The sequence below is a fragment of the Ochotona curzoniae genome, unplaced genomic scaffold, assembly GCF_017591425.1.
Source record: "Ochotona curzoniae isolate NIBS_2020 unplaced genomic scaffold, NIBS_Ocur_1.0 scaffold_3208, whole genome shotgun sequence".
Lineage (NCBI taxonomy): Eukaryota > Metazoa > Chordata > Mammalia > Lagomorpha > Ochotonidae > Ochotona > Ochotona curzoniae.
Window position 1 is genome coordinate 22918067 of NW_024467106.1, and position 16660 is coordinate 22934726.

A 16660-nucleotide genomic window follows, 5' to 3' on the forward strand; every position below is an offset into this window, starting at 1 on the left:
GTAGCTCAGGCTGGCATTGCTCACTTCACCTTAGCACTTGCTGGTGGCTGCTGCAGCCAGGTCTGGTTTAGCCTGTCCCCAGTTCCAACTTATGCTAGTGGGTACTGAAGACTAGTCCAGCCCAGCCAGCCACCAGTCCTGGTCCTAATGTGAACTGACTAGTTTTTTGCTGCCCAACCTAGCTTGTCCTGCACCCTACCCTGGTTCTCATATCTGCCAGTAGATACAACAAACTGGCCCAGCCTGGCCACCCCCAGACCTGATCCACATGTATAAAAATGGGTACTGTTACCTGGCCTGGAATGGGCTGCCCCTAGACTTGGTTCTTGTGCTCACCTACAGGGACTGCATCCTGAAGAGGAGTTCCCCAAGCTCCTCTATCAGGTAACCTCCCAGTGGCAGATCTCATGCACGCTGGTGGACCCTTGGCCCAGCCTGACTTGATCCCCTCCTGTCCTAACAGGAACAGTGGCCTTGCCAAACCAGCCCACATCCATTCTGGTTCTTACTAGCGGGTGCTACAGCCCAGCCATGCTCCAGCTCTAACATGTTTCAGTGGGCGCTGATACCTAGCCTAGCTATTCTACACCTACCCTGGATCTTGCGATCACCAGTGGGCACTGGAGCCTAGCCCAGTCTGGCACACCCTGACCCAGTCCACACCCATGCCAACGTATACTACAGTCATGTCCAGCCCAGTTTGCTGCCCTGATTCTGGCTCTCATGCTTACCAGTGGGAACCACAACCCAGTCAGAGTGTCCCCTTAGTTCCCCAACCAGGCCTGCTCCCAGCCACAGATTTTGCATGTGCCAGTGATTGCTCTTACCCAGCCTGGCATAGCCAATCCCCCATTTTATATCACTCTGCCATCAGATGTTGCAGCCTGGCCTGGACCAGCCCAGCCACATCTAATCCCAACTCTCACTGGTGAGGGCTGAATCTTAACCCTGTCCAGTCTGCCCCATTCCTGGCTTTCATGCAAACCAGCATTTATGATAACCTAGCCCTCACCACCCCATCTGAAACCAAGCATGTGCAGAAATTCCCAGACTCACTCTTCCTACCTGGGCATGAGCTCCCAGGTCCCTACACACCCCCACCAGTGCCATCGCCCAGGTCCCTACAAGCCTGCACCCCCAGGTCCCTACTAGCCACCCATGCCGGCCTGTAATCATAAATATTAACACAAATATCTTTCACAAAGCTCTTTTGATAACCGTGTGGAGAAATATTTGGCTTTACTTGATCTTCTACAGACATTTTCCTTATACTGCCATCATTCTTGAACTACTGCTCATCCTAATAGACACATGAACACTAAGCTTCAATTTACGTATGCTTCCTTCATTCCTTTGATCCTTATACCTGCAGTTTTCTACACCCCCTAACCAAACACTTGCCACGCAGGCCCCAGTCCCTAAGTCGTATCTCATGCCTACTCAAATCCAACTTTGGCAATGATCAAGAACAGGTATAGTTGGAAATCCCCTAGCACAACTGAGATTGAAAAGCCTTAAAGGTGCATGAAAAAGTATATAAAAGGGATAGTGAAGGAATCTCCCCAACCCCTAGTCCTATTTCCTAACTCCTGGGATGTTAAATGAAGCAAACTGCAAGCACCAAGGAATGTGCAATTCAGAATTCATAAATGCAAGAGCCTAAAGTCAAATGTTATAGAAAATATTCATTTTATACAACCAATATCATCATAAACATTTACCAAGTTATGATCAAAAAGATTGTAAACTGGGCTGCAACAGCTTAGCAATTAGTACTCTTTTATTTATGAGTAATCAATGGTATCATGGGAGGTAAAGTCCTATGCAATAAATGCAGACAGAAAATGCTAACAACATCATTTCTCAGCCTTTTGGCGAAGATCAAGTGTAGAAAATGCTGACAATGCTCACTGATAATGTACTTGGTCCACGAAATCAGAGGATTCGGTGATTGTCTGAAAGATTATATATATCACTACCGTCCAGAAAAAGAATAGCCATGGGCATATAAACCAGAATATGTTCACTACCATGTACACCAAGCTCTAGATATGAGGAATAGTTTTATTTACATTCAAGCTGACAGGCCAAAGCCAACCTGTGCATTCTGCCTATGTATATGTAATTTAGATGGGTCATTTCCTTTCTTGAAGATGAATAAAAGATAGATTCCATACAGAGGTGTGCAATAAAACTGTAGAAAGAAGCAAAGTTAGGATCATCCTGAATACTCAGAGGAAACATGAAATATTTGAAAAATAGTTTTATGTGAACCAAAAGAGGATTTTATAATGTTATAATCAATTCCCATGAAATGCAAGATGGCATGACTTCCTCAAAACAAATGAAATATAAAAATAAATGAAAGACTGTTAAGAATGATAAAAGAATAATAGAATGAGATGCAGGACAGCTGAGATTAGAGCAGAAGCAAGATGAAATCAGAAAGCGACAATAAATTCATTGCTCTATCATCAAGAGAGTTGGCATTGTGAAACATGACACACAAATTAAGGGGTCTCTGGGAACTCAAAAGAGAAGAGCAAACTTCTTTATTTAGAGCAGAACAAAAAAAATAACATGATGAAACAACCTCAAAATAATAAAAGACTTTCAAAAATTTTAGTTAGAAAAAAAATAATCAGACATAGTTGAAGAAAACTTCTGAAAGCATGCATATATATACATGTATATATTATATTCATATGTATATTCATGCTTTTCATTTTTGAATATGTATGAGGATTTTTTGTTTTGGTTTTGGTTCATTTTGTTTTTTGGGCATGGGAAACCCAAATCAAAATATCTGGAATTTTTGTTAATTATACAGTTGAGGTGAGAAAATCTATAAAAAATTTAGGATACAAAAGTAGTTACCTTCAAACAGTTTATACTGGCCTCAGAAAGTTACTGTGGAACACTAAAGTATCATAAATTGATAAATCAATGCGATTTTATGCAAAAACATCAGGTGTATTCCAAGTACATGGAATCACTTGCATTTATGATGTATTATGTGTCAAGCTTGGAGAACTTCCAAACTAGTCACATTTATAACTATTTCTCCACCTCAGATACACCTTCCATACCCTTTGTTCTTATCCTGAGTCCTTGCAAAAAAATAATTCAAAGCTGTGTGCCTTAAAATTGTCATTATTTTTTATTGCAAAAATTAATAGTTTTCTTCTATAACACATCATGTAATATTTTATTTTATATATAAATAGGTTAATGCTGATAGATTTATTCCATGTATGAATTCTATGAATCTTACAGTTGAAATGCATAGGAATGTAGACATACATAAATAGTCATGGCTTTGCCTCTCCGTTTAAAACGTTATGAACATTATTTCCTCTGTTTGACAATGCAGAAAGTAATCTATACATATTAAGTTACATTTATAATATATAGTATATGTCAAATTGAGCCTAATATTTTACTGTTAACTATCACTCTATTTTTAATTAGTTTATTTTAGCACATTGAAAACAACTTTGTGCTTAGTTCATTTAGCCTTTTTTTGAAGTTAGATTGAAAAAAAAACCTTAATTTTCTCAAGTTACTTCACAAAATCAACAATAGAATGGTATTAAATGCCTTTTCACTATCTATAAAGATTACAGCACAGCTCTCATTGATTAATGAGCACATCACGGTAGGTAAGACAATTTCTTCTACCTTGTAATAAAGGACCTATCTTCATAGTCTCAAAATAATCTATGCTTAATAGAGATAGATGTATCTTTTAGCAAGCTATTGTATTCAGTTCATTATCATTTTACAAGATTTTTGGATCAAACTCATTGAAAATACTCTGTAGTTTTACAAACTACCAGTATTACACTGATCAGACATTTTACAAGATTTATTTCTAGTATACAATGACCTAATTGGGTTTGTTTATTTTTTCCATAGGAATATGTCCTACCCCCCCTTGCCACCCTCCGCCAGTGTTCATTTCTAATCATTGGAAATCTCAGAATCAGAATTATGCTTTTAACTTATTCTCTTGGCCAAAAAAAAAAAAAACGGCAGATAATTTCAGGGTTTTCCATTTAGACTTTACTACCATCTCATTCCTTTCTTCAATGGTCACAAATAATTTTTCTAGTTCCTGTGGCTAAATATTTCAGCACTGTTAGAAAATGGAAAAATACCCGAGATATGGGAAGGGACTCAGAATCCCACTTCACTTATTGTGAAATAGATTTGGGGCAGGTGCCTATCATCAGAGCTCAACAGATTCCCGTGCTGACAAGCAACATATAGCAGCATTCTGGGTTCCCAGGTGAGCTCAGAACACCTATCCACTAACCCAAGAAGTGTCACCTCTTAGGGCATATTACTTTGTAAAGCATAGAGGATTCCTTTGGGAAGAAGAGAAAGACTCCCAGTATTATTAGGTGTGGCATTATTGCAGTTTGCGTCCCAAACATACACAGACTACACTTTAGTCTTAGTGTTCCATGGCCTTACTTAGGTCTGTGAATTTGTTTCAGTAGAGCTCATATTTCATCAGATTACAGTGGATTGTTTCTTCTTTCAGTAACACAAGTCAGGTAGAACATCAGTGAGCTGTCTTCCATTTGGATCCTAGCCACTAGTCAAAGATCCCTGCAGATGCTGATAATGGTGACAGTCTCATGACCTAAGTCATTAATAGGTCTCTTCACTTCTGAATCTCCCCATACTGATTTCATCAATAGTAAACACTGATTTTTCTCAGCAGTATCTTCTACCCATAAAAAGGGAGGAGGGGGCAAGCAATGCTATAGCTTATGTAAGAATACCATTAAATAAAAGACACCATTTCACCATTTCCTTGGGTCTTTCCTCCCTTGAAGCCCCCTCCTGTCACTATGGCAGGAGCTCTTCTTCCCCCTTTTCCTAAATAAAACCATTAAGTAAGGATATTCTGTATCTAAGTTTCATAATATGGAATGTGATTATAAGGGAGCCTGTTACATAAAACTATTCACGTCTGTTAAAAATGGCATTCAGAATCCAGAATTTCTGATAAGCAGAACCATATCAAAGCACTCAGCCCTTTCTAAGATCATGTTTTTCCTTCTTTGAACACCAAGCATTCTCACCCAATATATTCAAAAGCCTTAGAATTCGTTAAATGTTGAACTCTTCTAGGATACATTCCATAAGACATGCTAGGATCTAACTTCCAGGTTACTTAGAAATAAAGGACAGACCTTGAATATAACAGAGTGGCTTACCTTTAAAAAAAAAAAAAGAGCATTTTTATTGGGAAAGAAGATTTACAGAGCAAAAAGACAAAGAAAAAGATCTTCCATCAGTTGGCTCACCCCCCAAATGATTGCAAGGTCAAAACTGAGCTAATCTAAAGCCAGGAGGCAGGAGCTTCTTGCGGATCTCCCATGTGGGTGCAGGGTCCCAAGGCTTTGGGCCATGTCCACTGCTTTCAAGGCCATAAGCATGGAGCTGGATGGAAAGTGGAGTAGCCAGAACACGAACCAGCACCTAAATGGGATCCCATTTGGGGATTTGCAGAGAGAGAATAAGTCAGTTGAGCCACTGTGCCTACCCCAAGTGGCTTACCTTTCAAAAGTAATTCTCTCAGATGTGGAAGTTACAGTATCACTAAGCAAGATAAGAGGGGCATTCTCATGGGAGAGAAAGGTTATTTGGTTGACAATGAAAACAACAGGGTGGTAGGATCTCCAATCCATATTTCAGGGTCTCACTCTTTTGCAATAAGTGCACTATATTTATATAATAAACCTGCTAAGATAATGCATTCAGTTGACATTGCATTTCAGTAGCCCATGTTTTGTCTGAAGTAGCAAGAAGAATTCTGCACAGAAATTAGAATGTCCTGGGTTGCTATTCATTCACTGATCCAACAGATTTCAACCAGTATTATTCTTCCTTTGGGTTCCTCAGAGAAATTAGAAGCATCTTACATTCTTTATCCTTTCCACACTAGTCTCTTTTATGGAGATGACCACTTCATCTCCTAAGGCTATCAATAGGTATTTCATTCTAAGTAACCCTGTGTGGTACAATAACATTCTGTTTCATAAATATAAACCAAAAACTGCCTATTTCCCCTGGTGTTAATCTGGATTTGCAACACTTTCATTTCCAAATATGGGAACCAGTCCTAATTTCATATATATAAACATGCGCACCCATAGGCAAACATGTGCACACATATGCATACATAGTTCCCTTATCTCTGTGACTCATTTGCTTGCAATCCTCTCCTGCAACAACTTCTAAACCAGTTAAAGTTCTTGGTTGAAATCAACAGACATATTTGCACATTAGAGCAACTAGGAAAGGATGATGAATTCTAATCTACGATACAAGAAGCATTTGAAGAAACTGATAAATGCCTGGAGTGTAATTCAGAGATATTTTCAAACAGAACTGTAATAAAGAAACCATGGTGGAAGAACTTAATTTGATTAGTAAGATGATGAACAGTTTGTGGCTTAATAACAAGAGTAGAAAATCAAGTCCATCAGCATGAGTGACTAAGCATACCAAATTACAACCAGTGTCCAGTCATGGGCACTGTCATTGCCATCACTGGACCCTAGGCCTCACCCTCACCATTCCCATTCAAGAACATTCATTCTTGATGTCCCTACTTCTTTGTTGATTCAGAGTCAAAATTCTGGAGTGACAGTTTTCACAAGACTTTGTTTCTCTTGATCCAAGGAAAGCGATTATATGGACATCTGAGCTCACATAAATTGACTTCCTCTTCTGAATATTCAAATAAACATAGGAAAGAAGTTCAGAAGATGAGCCACCTTCCACATACCACATGTGCTTCCTATACGAATAATCCCATTATTTACTATGTCATGGAAGAGAACTTTCGTATTTGTTCTTTTAGACTGTGCAATTCTTCATTGCTGCAAAAATCTGGCTCTGGATCATTTTACTAGCAATAATAGATCAGCATCACCTATTTTTATGATTATTAGTATGGCTTAGGTATTCTCTTTCATATTCAAGGATGAGTAAAACACATTCATTGCCCTCAAAGAACTTATAAGCATTATTATGATGTTTCTGTTTTTCCTTGTGTGTTAACACCAACCAGAATGTCTAGCACAAAGTGTCAGAAAAGTTTTCTCAAAGAATAGTTTCCAAATGCAAATCCTTTTAAAGAGCCTCATTTAAAATATTGCCTTCTGTTGGAGAGTTCTTGTGATTTCATGCCTGTGTTGTTAAGAGTCTCCTAGAGAAAGCACCCCCACAATCAATTACACAATGGGGCATTACGGGTGATCCATGCACAGAGAAATAAGACTAATAAATCTATGGATTGTGGAGGAACTAGAGAAGCAGGTGTAGATATCAACAGCCTTCATCAAAAATAAGTAATTTGAATGTAACAATGAGGCAAAAAGAGTGAAGGTGAGTTTATAATATACATAAAAGCATAAATAAAGTGGCTATAAAATTTTCAAAACATTATTAATGGGAACCCCAGAAGGAATATAGAAAACTATAATAATCAAAATGGAGCTAAACCATCTAATTCCGCAAGCATAAGGACTGACTGCTAAAGGCAAGTCCAACTACCATTTGTCAGAAACATGTTGAGATTTGGAACCATCAAAGACTAAACCATTCAATTCAGCCAATCCTTGAGATGAAAATTATAAATATTCTGGTAATCATAAGAAACCCTTTAAAGCGAGCATATGTTTACAGAAGATATCATTATGGCCTATTTTCCGAACCAAGGATTCCCAACCCAGGCACCTGAATGATGAAGCAAGGCCAGAATTAGACAGGAAGTGACCATTTCTGAAACCTCTGGATAACTACAGCACATGGGAATGTTTTCTTAAGGCTTTCTTTTACTGCTGCCTTTTAACATTTTTTTCTAACTGGTCCAGAAGGAAAATTACAAGGTGGAATGAAAAAGAGATGAAAACTCCTAGCAAAATGATGACATGTCAGTCCTTTTAAAAGATGTTTGGAAGACTCTTTACAATGGCCTCTGTTGATTTTTAAGCATCCAAAATGTGCAAATCATTGCATTATTTTTCATCATGCCAGAAAGTGTTTGCATTTTTATTTTTGTGGGGCCGAAGCAAATGAATTCCTAGAGAAGCTGGCACTCTGCCATCTTTTAGAAGTTGGTGTGGGTAAGAATCCAGAAGGTAGCTAGTTACAGTATTGTGTCTCCATTTTCAAATAACTGCCATCTCCCATCCCACCTCAACTCTATAAGGTAAGTAATTAAAAACCCAATTTAACAGTTAAGAAAATTCAAAGTGTAACAATGGTGCAAAGGTCAGTCCCTTGTAACAAGATTTGGCTTCAACATTTGATTGATTTGCCTAATGTGATCACCCAGCAAACCATCCCATGAATCCATCACTGCTCTCTTTCAAAGCTCCAAGGATGGTCAAACATTCTCAGCCAAACAATCACTCTTTTGTTAGAATGCATGACAGGCAAACACACCAATCTCCTAAAGAAAATTCTGAGCCAGCTCAGAGACCCCATTAAGGGTGAGGAAAAGCTGTGGCTTCTTATAATGCATTGAGTAGGGCAAAAAGAACAGAATGTGATGCTCATGATTCTACTATATAAGCCTCCACTTTGTAAGTCCAATCTTGTTCTACTGCTGCGCCATGCAATAGGGAACTTCAGGTAACATCTAGGGCCTATGGGTGGCCGTTAGCCAACAGAAAGAAGGTCAGGCTCCCAGCTTCTAGATAGCACCAATAAATAAATTCTTCAAACACCCTGAACGGACCAGTCAAGCCTTAGGGTGAGAATGCAGCTGACCAGGCACCTTCATTACAGCCTCTGAGATCCTAAGCAAAGGATGCAGCTTGTCTTCTGATAACATAGGTATTTTGTTTTAAGACACTATGTTGAGAAAACGAATGGAAGCGGAACTGAACCTGAACCAAGTTTTCTACTCTCAAGTCTCTATTTTTTTTTTCAGTTGCCCAAAAACCGAGCTATGTAACCACAGCATGCTTATCAACTGTGAACCTAGCTGAGGCAAGATGCCAGCAGCCTCAATGAAATCACTTTCTTTCACTACTGCAGCTGCACTTACTGACCACCTCCTCATGAGCATGAAAAGATAGAACAAACAGAATCAGATTCATCTGGCTCCTCCATCTATCTAGAGACTTCTTGACATCCTGGATAGGGCTATAAAACTGCACTCTGTCACTTACTTGCTTATGTGAAGAGCTCAAATCACATCCCTTACTCTACATTTTTCTCAGTTTTAAACAGGTTTGTAATTTTTATTTACTTGAAAAATTAGAGTACGAGATAGAGAAATTTATTTTCCATCTTCTGGTCCGCTCTCCCAAATGCCTGAAACATCCAGGGTTGGGTCAACCGGAAGCAAGGAATCTGGATCTCAGCCGAATGTTTTCACTTGGATGGCTGGGACTCAATTCCTTTGGCCACTGTCTGTTGCTTTCTAAGATCACTTTAGCTAAGCTGGAAGCAGAGTAGCCAAAATGTGGTCCTTTAGTATGGAGTGGCAGGCAGCTCAAGCAGCAGCTTAAGCCACAATATGTCTGTCTCCATTTTTTTCTCTCATATTTAAAACAGGGTATATCAAATTTATTTCAGAGACATGTAGGGATTTAGAATTAAAATGCACATGTGACACATTATTAACAAATTGAAGCTACTATTACAATGGAACTTAAAAGATTCATGACAAACTGAATTAAAATAGAAGTTTGTTTTGATACCAAAAACAATCCAACTCAGATATGGGGGTATTATCAGTTTTTCCCCATTTCTCAGATGGAAAACTAAAATGTCTGGTCCTTGACTACACAGTAAGAAATCTACAAATCTGGAATAGGAGACCAGGTCTTCTGATTCTAATTCTACAGAATTTCTTACTCTCTTCCTCCCTAATTCTTAAAAAAAAAATGTTAAAACATGATTTCACTTAATTTATGTTACTATGAAAAATAAATATGTTCCATTCTGCTCTTTGCGGGAAAAGTTTGTTGCATAATGAAACAAAATACTTGAGCGCCTTTGTGGAAGAGATGATGATAAAAATATATTTCCAAAGATGGGGATTCCCATTTAAATAATTGCCCCTAAAATAACACTGTAATTAAGCAGCTCCTTAGCATCAAGTTTCTGGATTTTGGCAGAGACAACTGAGTTTCCCTTGAATTTTTCCCTCTTAGGAACAAAACAGGATTAATTGAATCACTGTGGCCAAATTCCTCCTACAGCTCCTGGAAAGAGTGCTACTCCTAGGCAGACAACACATCTATAACAAAGTATTAAGATTGCCTTTACCCACAAATGATCAAGTGACTCTCAGTTCTCACAGACTCATGCGTCTCAACACATTCTAATTTAACAAAAACATCAAGTCCACCATTCCTAAATTAACATTCACCAATATGAAAACTCCCTGCTGAATTCAATACCGTAGCTTTCTTTTCTCTAGCCTGTTTAGTGTACATAAGTAGGCAAGATGTTCTGTGAGTCCAGCTAGCATCAGATTTGGATTCAAACCAGGCTTCCTTTTCATCCCATATAGCCGTGTTTATTTTGCTATTCCAGGAGATGAACTAGGAATCTACTGGGGAAACCAAATTCACAAGAATTAATTAATCGCATTCAAGTACCGATACTTTGAGTAACACAGCTAGAGGAATATTCTGATACCACTTGCAACACCAGTTTAACCTCAGGCACACAAGCATGTCTATTTACCACCGTAAGAAGGAAAGGCAAGAGGAGCCATCAAACAATGAGGAAACAGCTGTAACCTTCAGAGGCAAGCTGAAAGCATGTTCAAGATTCAAAGGTGTCTACAGACAGAAACCTAGGACATGAAATAATAAATGTAAAATGAAACAGCAACAAATGTTAGATTAAGAAAAATAATAATTAAATGCCAGGCCATACAATGCCTCAATCAGCAACAAACTTCAGTTTTAGAATACATTGCGAGTAGAGATATGATAAGGAAAAACAATCATATCTCCTGGAAAAGCGTGAATAAAAGTGGAGATAGAGGAAAAGAAAAGGAGAAAAGATACGGAACAATTATGCTGCATCTGTTTCTTATACATCAGCGGGGGGCGCTTTCCCCTAAATCAGTTGAACAGTCAGTGATGTGAAAGATGAGGGCTCGTTAGGCAGCCTGCAGACAGCACCTGAAATGGTTTGTCAAACAGTCATGCCTCTGAAAATCAACAAGGAACCAGGAGGTGATGCTTCATTTACAGGGAAGAAGGGTAAAAGCAATCAAGGCCCAAAGACAGGGCAACGGGCTTTACACAAGCTCATTATACTCAGTTCTGCCAAAAAAAAAGACAAAGAGGCAGAATGTCAGAGTAGGAAACAAAAATTAAGGCAGCAGCAAGGAAAGGACAAATATTTATCGAGTGCCTACCAGGTGCCTGATACCACATATCATCTCTCTTTCACACACAGCAACCCAATCAACTCACATGGTTGCCACTTTGAGAAATAATAAAACTAAGACTCGCAAAGGATAATTTGCTCAAAATTATGCTGCAATAATTCAAAAACAGATGTGCCCAGCTCCAAATCCCAACCTCTCACACACAGCAAGGCTGTTTTCTAGGAACTAGTATATAATAAGGTTAATATCCACTAATGAATTCAGGACTACACTAATAAAACAATTGTAGACACGTGAGTTGAGAGCTAATTATGACTGGAACTTCCATTTCTCACATGTCAGGAAGCTTGGAAGATGCGCAGTCGACCAGGAGGGAGAAGTGGGGACAGTGAGCACAGCTTTGTGAGCAGCATGAGTGTGAGGCTCCCTTTCTCGACAATAGAAATGTTGCTGACACAATGGTCCAAGATGTCTTCAGATGGTTCCTCCAAATGCTTACCAAGCATCATGCTTACAAGAACACTACAGATGTCCTTCCAGGCCAGCAGCCCAGTTTCTCATACTGTGTGAATTGTCTGCTCGATGGATTTAAAGCTCACCATTGCCCAGGAAAAGGCCAAAATAAGCAGCATGGCTTGAGCAAGACGACTCTCAAATCACCTGATTTTATAATTCAGCATCCAGCCCAGCAAGGCACATTTATTCAACAATATTTACTGAGCATTTCCTATGCACTGAATTTCACTCATTCGTAAAAATCCAAAGACTCCTTGCGGTCATCTTAGCCAACTCTGATCTAGAAAGGAAGCCCATTCTTCAAGTCAAATCAAGTTTTTTTTCTGAATAGTCAAGGTATTGGGAAGCACAAACGTGGTTCTCATTTTCCCAGCTTAAGATGATACAGTCTGTAAACTGGGACCACCCCCCTCCCTCAGAGAAGCTAGTATCAGCTCAGTTTCAGCCTTCCCTAGAAATGCCACTATCAGCTCCTCCCTCTGAAGTCATGAACTCCTGAGGCATGGGACCCAGAGAGAAAGGCATACCCTGATTATGTATGCAAACTCCTTAACATCTTATTCCAACCCATCTTCATGAGCTACAGCTGCAGACCATGTAAGCTTCCTCCCAGGTTCCAACGAGTGGATGAGAACAAAGATTTAGCCCTCTCCCTATCATGTCACATTATAATGATAGATCCTTTCAAAATTGTCATTCAGCATTGTAACAGCCAAGCATAAGTTATATTTTCAGGAGACACAGAACAGTGTGAGCACCCAGTACAAAGACGTCCTGTCTTCTGAGGGCTGTCAGTATCTTGCAATAGACAGCATGCCTTCGAGACTTCAAGAAAAGGCCTGGACAAAATGAAAGAACCCATTGAAGAATGTCTCCAAAGCAACATAAAGATTCCAAAGATATTATTTAAATCCTGTGCCCTCTCCAGTATCTACAATCACTAAATTTGGCAATCACCCTTTTTACATAATTTCTCTTTAATGAGATAAAGAAACCCAAGCAGTCTGAGTAAGTACTCTTAGAAATAAGGCTGCCTATCATTAATTACTCCTACTTACAAACAGGAAAATAGAGTGTGGCAGCCGTAACTAGAGAAGAAATACTGACCTCAGCAGTTTTATGTTCCGATTCAACGAGAACTCCAGTGTGCTCCCCCAATCCCCATTTAGAACTCACCTTACTAAGCCTCTCCAATCAAGGAGCCCTGCCCACCTGCAGTTGCAATGTCTTCTGCCTACACAGACTAATCAGAAGAACAATTCAGCAACTTCAGCTTCAAGTCTAAAATGGACTGACTGACAAGGAAAGTCCTTGGGATGCTAAGAACACAAATACTCCTGGGATCAAGCCTGAATACCACTTGGATCCCTGAAGGCTGGCTTGTCTTCATGGTTTGCAATCCCACTACTGTTTGAGCCTCTGCCAATCTTTCAGTGTTCTGTTTGCCCCACTGAGTGTGACAGAACCCAGCTATGGAGTAAGAATTCTAATGCTAAATGACCCTTCCTGAGAAGTCTCCTACAGATGTGGATGGGCAAAGAATGAAAAACTAACACAACTGGATGCTTGTTTTTTCCCTAGAGAGTAGAGCAATAATTTCACAAAAAGGCAGTGAGAAAAATTCAAAGCAAACAGGAAAAAACAACTAGAGCGTATAAGTGTATATGCCCAGGTTGGTCAGGATGGCAAAGGGATTTAAAACTGAATTTAAGTGCTGATGTAATACGACAGTAGATTAAGTCACTGCTTACGATGCTCACATCATGTATCAGAGTACTAGTTAAAGTCCCTGATGTTCTGTTTTCAATCCAGCTCTCTACTGTTTCACGTGAAAAGCAGCAGATGATAGCCCAAGTTGCAACCATGTGGGAGACCAGTTGCAGTTCTAGGATTCTGGCTTTAGTTTGGTCCAAGCCTAGCTCTAGCCATGACTATACACGGGGGCAGTGAAACAGCAAATGCAAGATCTTGTTTTTCTCTCTGTCTCTCCCTCTCAAAGTCAGAAAGACTTTCAAATGAATAAATAAATCAGTCTAAAAAATTAAACTTAAAATGTTTAAATAGTAGTAATAAGAGCTAACATGAATCAAACTAAGGATATTGGTTGATGAAGGTCAAGACAGAATCAGCAGAGAGCTAACTACCAGGAAAGCTTACATAACCCTTGGCTACAGTGGTAGACCTGCACATAGCCAGAAAGCCACTTGCATCATGTGACACTGCCTAGTAGTTGAAACAATTGTAAAAATGACAACATGTATTCATATATAGACTTAAACATGGATTTTTGTAGCAACATTACTCATAATAGCACTACAAATAACTGTTTCCCAACAGAAGAATGGATAAGTAAAATTTTATGCGCTTGTGAAATGAAACGATACTCAGTAAGAAAAAGGAACATACCTCTCATAAGCATGATGATGGTGAACCTCACAAACATTACACAAACTGAAAGAAACCACACACACACAAAAAAATGTATATTGTCTGGTTCCATTTGTATGAAATGCCAGCCAAACAAAACTAATCTATGATGATAGTAGTCAAATCAGCATTGGCCTGGTGTGAGAGAAAGAGAAGAGAGGGAAGGGAAAAGATGGACAAAATGAGGGAACATGAAGAGAATCCTAGGAAGACAGATACTCTTTGCATGTTGACTAGAGATGTAGTTACATAGGTCAGCAAATCTACAAAACAGCGCATGTCAATTTTGCTGTGCATGAATCATAACTCATTAGAGTGGTTTTTTATTTCCTTAATCTTTCAATTTTGTGCAGTGTTCTTCCAGAAGCTGGCACTACTACATCCAAAACCACTCCATCCTGGCATTTAATGAGTGGCAGGTCAATGTCAATCCTTCCTGACATCCAATTCCCTCTGAGAAAGGAGAACATCCTCTTCTCCCCAACAGGTAGAACCAACCCTAGATCCTCAGTGATTATTTCAGGAGACTGCCAAGTTCATAACCACTTACATCCATTCAAACTGCCGAGTCAAAAGACTGCTGATGGCTACACAGTCAAGATCCCTTGAGAGAAACTGTATAAGGCCAAGGCTTCTCCTGTAGGAGTCTCATGGCTTTATTTTTTTAGCAAATGCTGTTGAGAATCTCCTTCACCATTTTATCCTGGCCCTGGTACAAAAAACACAAAAGAAATTCTTCTCGGTTCTTAATCCCAGGATTAACTAGGCCTAAATTGTTTATTTATGTGTACTAAGATTCCTCTTTTTGCATTCACTGTTCAGAATTTAAATTTTGCAAGTGTGCAACAAATTAAAACACACATTTCATTAGCTTCACCAGATTTGAATTTATTTCTTTATCATTATTTCCATGTTATCCTGACTTCTGATTGCCTCAATTACTTTTTCCCTTTTTTTTTTTTCAGAGAAAAACAGACAAAAGGAGAGCTCCTATCTTCTGTTTTTACTTCCCAAATGCTTATAATGGCCAGGGGTGAGTAAAGGCTGGTCCAGGAGCATGGAACACAATCTGAATCTCTCACATGAATGACAGGCATCCATTTTCTTGGGTCATCACCTGCTACCTCCTGGGTCTGCATTAGTGGGAAGCTGCAACCAAGAACCAGATTTAAGAACAAAACCCACACAGTCTCCACTATGTCTGTTACACCTTACAAGTCTACATCAAGCATCACCATCACTTCATAGTTTATTTTAGTTGTGCATTTTATAAGTTTGCCTGTAATGACACATGCCTACCACCACAGCATCACACAAGGTGGCTTCACTGCACCTGGGATCCTCTGTGTTCTGCCCCTCATCTCTGCTTCCTCTGGAATCCTTGGAAACCATGGACCTTTTCATTGTCTCCTTAAGTTCTGTCATTTCCCAAATATCCTACAGTTACAGTTACACAAAAGGTAGCCTTTACTAACTGGCTTCCTTCAATATATAATATACATGGAAATTCCCTCCACTTTTCAGGTCTCATATCTCATTTCATTTTAGTGCTGAGTAATATTGCATTGCCTGAATGTACAATTTATTTGTGCATTTACTGGAGGGCATCTTGGCCACTTCCTTTCCAGTTTGGATAATTATGAATATAATTATTTTCAATGTCTGTATGCAGATTTTTATGTAAACATTAGTTTCAGTTCTAAATATCAAGGAATATAGCTGTTAGATTGTATGGCATGTACATTTAGTTTTGTAAGAAACTGCCAAAACCTCTCTCAGTGTGGCTAATCATTGTGCATTCCCACCAGTAATAAATGAGAGTTTCTGTTGCTGTACTTCATTTCCTGTTCCAGATGTTATCCATGGTTTGGGTTTTAGTTGCTCTAACTGTGCAATGGTACCTTATAGCTTTAAATTTCCATTGCCAGTGGTAAATGATCTTGAGCATCTTTTTGTATACCTGATTGCCATTTGCATATCTTTGGTAAAGTAACAATCCTGATCTGCCTTTTGCTGTTGTTGTTTTTGTGGGTCATCCACTTTCTTATTGTTGAGGTTTAAGAGTACTTTCTATATTTTAGATAACAGTACTTCATCAGATCAATGTTTTACAAATATTTTCCCCAGTGTGTGGCTTGCCTTCTCATTCTCTATCACTTCTAAAAAATTTGTTGTCTGCAATTTTAAAGGTCAATCTGGTCCTTTTGGGAACAGATTAGCATATTGATCATCTGAACACAGATTTTAATTATGACGAGAATGGTGAAGGTTATGCCACGAGTTATTTTCTCTTGTTTGTTGACTGTTTCCCTGTTTTGGCTCGTTTAC